A 7,277-nucleotide genomic window follows, 5' to 3' on the forward strand; every position below is an offset into this window, starting at 1 on the left:
CAAAGAGTTGGACACAACTGAGTGACTTTCACTTTGCTTCTGACCTTAAAAAGTATTTCTGCTATCTGTCTATGTATTTGTCTGAGTGTATTTTACAGTGAGTTTGGGGATAAAGTGTAACATTTGATTTTTAATCTATATTTGTACTGAACTATCCACATTTAAAAAATATTTTATTTCTCTTATATTAAACATTTCCTTAAACTGTTGACTCTTTTCAATATAAATGCTGGGAATTCTTTCCATTAATTTAGACAGAGTGGCACAAAGGAAATAGTGTGAGCTTCAGAAACAGATGTGGTTTCAACATACAGCTCTGACACCTACTAACCCTGTGAGCTTGACCGAATGCTTGTCTTCTCTGTATCTGTTTCTTTACCTGTCAAATGATGATAGGACACGCCTTGTAGCATTGTTGGGAGAGTTACATCAGATGATGTATGTAAAATGCCAAGTATCGCATGTGGCGCCTGGTGAACACTCAGTAAATGATGATAGTTATGTGAAGCAAGGATATCTTGATGTCCTCTTCTGTCTTCAGAAAGAAATAGAAGCCAGGCTTTGCTGATGGTTCATCTTATGTTGCCCACAAAGGGTTTGGTAGTAAGAAAGTATGAAGTATCTTCCAAAACCATTAAGAGACTGCCAGTAGAAAGTAAATTGTCAGCCTGGGAAAGAGCTAGTGGGAGAAATGTGCCCTCACAGAGAAGAATAGGCCTTTCTTAATTTCCATATGGTCCTAGTCTGCTTGACTCCTTCCACCTTATTATAAGAGGCAAAATTGAAGGTTAAATGTATCCAGCAGGGTGTTTCTTTTTCCCAAGAAAGGCAGGTTATACTTGTATAACAGCTCCTTCAGTCTCTGGAACCCATTAACCAATTTTGAATCAAAGACCTTTATCAAGGTCGCTGTCCTAAGGCAAGTTGAACCTAGGCTGCCTTTCTTCATGACCTTGTGCTTCAAGGTCAGATTTTTCAAATATTTTTATTCTTTTTATTTCATGCTACTTTTTCTTAACAAAACTCTGAGCCAGATGAGTGTGTGAATATAAACATAAGGCTTCTTTCTTTTAAGGCAAGGATTCCTTCCCAGAAGCCAGCTAGGTGGAAAGGAATCTTTTAGTATTTGTTAAATGAAGGAAAAAAATATACATTCTCTCATTTTGCTTATCTACATGCTTAATAATAAAAAAGAAGCAGATATTCCCACCTCATTTTGTTGCCAAGATTTAGAAGCCATGGTAAGAATTAAAAATTACCCATACTCAAAAATTACCCCTATACTCTGTGAGGCACTGTCTGGCAGAGACTAAATAATGTAAGTTTTATATGCTTAAAATCTGAAAGGTAGATTAAAATATGATTTTTGACACTTACCATATTTGCTTTTTTTAAAACTTTCTTCAAACTCCCACTTTCTTTAATTTGGTTATTTCTTAACCTTTTCCTTAATGAATACTACAGTATTTCCCTTCACTGCTGTTACCTTCTGTTGCAGCATTATTTAAGTTTTCTTTTCTACAAGAGCATTCTTGCTTTTCTAGCTCTGCTTGTGTGTGTGTGCATGCATGTATGTATGCGCACTCAGTCAGGTCTGACTCTTTGAGACTCCATGGACTGTAGTTCACCAGGCTCCTCTGGTTTAGACTTTCTTACTGCAGCAGAGTTTTTCTAGCTCTTCTAGTATGAAAACTACCATTAAATTTAGCCTTTGAGTCTGTCCATTTCAACCATCTTAACCCCTGAGATGTCCCATTATAGTGTTCTCCTCTTTCAGGGGGTGACATCACCTTCTCCCTCATTCTAATTCCCATTCACCAGCCAGCACTGCCTGAGCCTTCCTCCACTTTGCCTCGAATCACCATATTTCCCCCCATGTTTATACTTGCTGTCCCTAATCTCAGAAGATCAGGTGCTTCTCCCATCTTATCAAGAATATCCATTCTGCCTGAGCTTTTCATTCTTTGGCATGCTTATATTACTTTGCTCTTCAATTTCTCTATTTCTACTGCTTCCTTCCCTTTCTATCAATAATTACAAAAATGCTCTCTACCCCATTGTTAAAAGTTGACAGAAACTTCCTTGAGTTTTGTAGGAGGTTTTGGTGGCTGTCTCACTAGCATCCATTCCCCTTTTCCCAGAGGCCCAGGTTTCTGTTTGGAGGTCCCTGTGCTTTCAGGGAACAGCCTCCACAGCCCTGACTTGGGGTGGCGCTCTGGAGCCAATCTAAGCCTTCCAACCCCTGGTTTGCATGGCAAGTCACGTGACCTCAGCCCATCCAGTCAGAGGGAGTCTCTGAACTCTGTTGGGATGTTGAGAGGGAGCCATGCTCTTCAGTCTGGCAAGTTCTATGCACACACATGGGGCCTAGAGTTTCTACAGTCATATTTTTCTGGTAGGAAACCAGCCTGAGGATTCAACACAAAGAGAATCAGAGAAATAGAGCCAGAGCTCTGAACAAACGACTCACAGAGTTTGTCTACCTGCAGGGTCTTTTCATTTGGCGAACAAATGAGTTCCCATTGATGTTTGTTTCATTTTGAGGTGGGATTTCTGTAACTTGCAGTTAGGACTCTCAACTGATTGTGGTGGTTTGAAACTATGTCCACACATTCTTTGATTTTTCATTCGGTGGCATTTAATTTCCCCTCTCCTTGAGTGTGTGGTGGTTTTAGTGACTCACTTCTAGAAAATAGCATAAAGTCTATGATTCTCAGCCTACATCCTGAAAGGCATTGTAATTTACTCCTATGTCCTGCCACTCCCGTCCCTCTCTCTCTCTGCATCTCTGTCTCTGTCAGATGGATCACTGCTCTGGGGAAGCCAGCAGCCATGTCAGGAGGACACGCAAGCAGCCCGTGGAGGGCCCACATGGTGCAGAACAGAGGCCTGCAGCCAACAGACTCCAAGGAGTTGAAGCCTTTTGCCAACAAAAACATGAGTGAGCTTGGAAGGAGATTCTACAGTCTGTCAAGCTTGAAATGACTCCAGCCCTTGTTGCAACTTTGACAGCACCCTCTTGAGAGACCCTGGGCCTCTCACTGTGGTCATGGAGAGTCCCCGATTGCCAAACCAGTTACCATCTTTCAGTGCTGACCCTGTTTGACCTCTCAGTTATGAGACAATGTTGAATGAATATGTGATTGTGTGTACACTCACAAAATGGAATTTTCTAAGAAAGGTCACAGTTCTAAAGTTTCACACAAATGTTAACGTCTGTCTTAAGAGCTTGTTTTGGTGAGAAATGGGAATGAATTCTCAAAGCCACAACCACTAGGAAACCTATTTCTTTCCCCCCAAAAGAATTATCTCATGCTTGATAAGAAACACTAGATAATTTCAGGAAAATAAAATGTGTATATATATATATATATTCTAACTTTCATATAAATTTTTCTATTGCTACAGATTGTATAAAAGTAAGTGTATATTTATCCAGTAAATTTCAATAAAAAATTTTAGAATCTGCAGTAGTGCTTATCAAAGTATTTTGATTTTTTTCCCTTCTGTTCAGAAAAAGACTAAGTAGAAAATTAGTCTAGTTTGGGATTTAAGAGTGAGCATTTGGGTATATATTTCATTTCAAATATCATTAAACAAGATTTCCATATGTATTTTTATCGTTGAATAAAGCTTCAGAGAAAGCCTCATAAAAAATTCCAGTTAAAACATTATATATATATATATATATATATATATATATATATATATATATATGTAATGCTTCTCTGGGAAATGATGTAAGGAAAGTTAACAGGATTCTGGAAACAATGCACAGCGCTATAATTGACCGGCGCTTAATTACTTACTTACGGCATATGCCTGCTAGGACTTTTGTGTAATCTTCATATATGGGATTAAATGTCATTTGTAAAATGAACCGTTTCTTGCAAAACAAAATAAAAATTGTCATGTTCCTGCAGCTCTCACCTCATAATAAAAATGTTGAGCTGTAGAAAAAAGGTTAATATCTGAAAACACCCCAACTCCTATAAATTCTATATTTATATGTCTATAGGGAAAACTGACTTACCTTTTACTTTAAATATTATTGACTCACACCATTCCAAAGACTGTGGGAATACCTAATTTCCATTCCTAATTCTTAAATAATGTCATATGTTCAAAGACTCAAGCTTTGATTTATTTGTCCCTATGTTTACTTAGTGGAAGACTTGTAGGGCTGCAGCAGAAACAAACCCCACTGACCTGTTAATGGCTGGGTATGAGCTCAGATATGAATGTTTATATGGACTCAAGAAACTGTCTAAATCCTTTGTAAAATGGCAGTGGGCTACCCTGGAGTTATCTTACTCTTCTGTTCAAATTCAGCTATAAAATCATAAATAGGGAAGGGCCAACACATACTCCATTGGCTGGTCTTCAGGTTAACAGCATATATTGCAACCCAATAAAAATAACTATTTATTGTGTGTGTCAGTCACTCATTCATGTCCGACTCTTTGTGACCCCTCCAGGCTCCTCTGTCCCTGGGATTTTTCAGGCAAAAATACTGGAGTGGTTTGTCATTTCCTCCTCCAGGGGATCTTCCCAACCCAGGGGTCGAACTGGAGTCTCCTGCATTGGCAGGTGGACTTTTACCACTGAGCCACCTGAGAATGTCCCTTACATGTCAAACATTACAGAAATATTTCTTCTGGTCCAAAGAACAGCCTTGTAAAAGCCATTATCTTTCTTTCCACTTTACAATTAAGTAAAGTGAGAGACTTGTGGAAATTGAATAACTTTTCCCACAGTCACATAGCTAGTAAGTGGCAGAGCTGGGATTCACATCCAGTCTGGATCCGAAGCTCTTTCCATTACCAAATGGAGCCTTTCGACAATGGTTCTTTGCTGTCATAAGAGAAGAGCGAAAAGAACTGTCCCTCTTTGATGGCATTACAGACTGCTAGCTCCCTGGGAGCAAGTCTTCATTCATACAAACCAAACAGAAACTCTGTCGCCTGAGGAGATGCTCCACCCCATAGCCAACGGGAGTGAAGGCTACCGTGTTTGGTCATGGCACCATGACTAAGTCAGCAGGTCTTCACCCAGGGGAGCGTCTCTGGGGATGGGCCTGCTCTGGGGGATGGAAGTGGATGGAAAGAAGAGGCAACACATTAAAAAGACATCACACTGTGGCTCTTTCTTGGGCTAAAGCCTCCCAGATGATGGATGAGTGTGTTATGCAACCATGAAGTTTAACTTGGAGCACTGCCATTTTTGTCCATCTTCTCATTGGGATGCAAGCGTGGAGTAAATTCCTTATATGGAGTGGGGATAAGGAGATTGACATGTGGTCTTGCCTCCACTGCTCTCCATCTGGGGAAACGAGTGAGTTATTTAACTTCTTTGAGCATATTTTCCCAAGTCTAATTGATTGCTCGGTTCCCACTGAGCTCTAGAATTCTCTGATTCTACTAGTGGCAATTATATAATATTTCTTGACTTGTATTTTTTGACATGAAAAGGCCTTCACAGGTATTAATTAGGGTTCTTAGTTGCAGACCACAGAATTTCTGAGAGGAGCAGGGTCGCAAGTGTTGCTAACAGAGCCCAGAACAATAGCTGAGCCCAGCACAGTGTGAAAGGAGACGCCATGTCTGCCCATGCTCGCCTCTCAATGGCTATCATCCTAGAGACTGAGAGTAGATCTGCCATCCCTGAGCATGATCTTCACTTCATGTCACTCACTTGCCTTCCAAATCTGGCTCAGGGAATGTATCTTCCATCTGGGTTTGGTGGAAACTCAGTTATTTGTGGAAGCCAGGCTGCAAGGGAGTCTTGGAAATGATTGGCTTTCTAGCCTTTGGGCTTCTCAGGTGGTGCAGGGGTAGAGAATCTGCCTGCAATGTGGGAGACCCAGGTTTGATCCTTGGGTAGAGATCACTCCAGTATCCTTGCCTGGAGAATCCCATGGGCAGAGGAGCCTGGCGGGCTGCAGTCCATGGCGTCACAAATAGTCGGACACGACTGAGTGACTAACAGTACTACTACCAGTAATCTCTGGAGGATGGAAGGCTGGGTTAGAACTTGAGTGGGTGTCGAGTGAGCCTGTGTGGAGTGCCTGGCTCGGCCTCTTCCATGACTGAGTGCAAAAAGAGGAGAAAAAAGCATGCACATACCATGAGCCCTTTAAATATCTATGTTAAAAATACCATACCAAAAAAGTCTGAAGCGGTATGCACTAAAATTTTGGTAGTATTTTGCTTTAATCAGAAATATTGCTGTGTTTTTACTGCCTTTTCATTTCTCTCTGTTGGCTGATACTTCTAGCAAGAATGAGTATTTCTTGTGTTTTTTCTTAAAAGAATGATGCTTATTGTTTATGGTCTTTTGATTCTATGTGACATAGAGGTGGTATCCTTTTTGTGTCCTGTAGATATGGGTCTTCAGGATACTGGCCACGGAATTACACCTGGGAAATGACTTTGAAAAGCGTGTAAATCATTATTCAAATTTAGGTCATGTCAAATTCCTAGCTACTTGAACATATGTTAATAAAGACTCAAAGACAACATAATAATGATAGGGAAGCAAAAGTGGGATCTCAAGAAGGATTATCATTTGGAGTATTTTTTTTTGTCCTCATCACACTGTCATTGCCATTTTTCATTGCCATGTATCATATCTTTCATTGCCATTCTTCAAATGATAATTTTTCTTATGAAGCGATATCTTCATAAGAACATTATCACTTTATAAGAACACTGCATTGTTGTAGAACATTGTATAGTTGTTATCTGTGCATTAACAACAACACAGTGTTGTTAACAAGCAAAGATAAGTATGAACCACAAATCTTTTGCAGGAAGATCCCACAGCTGTATATATAGGAATGGTGGCAAGAGTATGGAAGATAAAATTGAGAAAGGCAGTGGAGGTTAGACCATGTGGGTTTCTGAATGCTGTGTTAAGCAACACAGAGAATTTCCTCGTGGTCCAGTGGTTAGGACTCTGAGCTTCCACTGCAGGGAGTTCAGGGTTAGATCCCTGGTCAGGGAATTAAGATCCCACAAGCCATATGGTACAGCCAAAAAAAAAAAAAAAAAAATACAGACTCAATTCAGATCTTATCCCCTCTATTTCCCTCAGTGGATGCTGAGTTTTTTCAATCAGGAAATGTTAAAATATACTCAACATAAAACACAAAGCCAAACTCTGACCTTGAAACAATAATTATAAGATTTTCAAATCAATAACTGTGATTCATAAAAACTTGTTTAAGTTATTCCATTGATTAAATGCCACAGAGAATGCTGTGAACTATTTAGGTG

This window comes from Bos javanicus, chromosome 5 (genome assembly GCF_032452875.1).
Source record: "Bos javanicus breed banteng chromosome 5, ARS-OSU_banteng_1.0, whole genome shotgun sequence".
In the NCBI taxonomy this organism is placed as follows: Eukaryota; Metazoa; Chordata; class Mammalia; order Artiodactyla; family Bovidae; genus Bos; species Bos javanicus.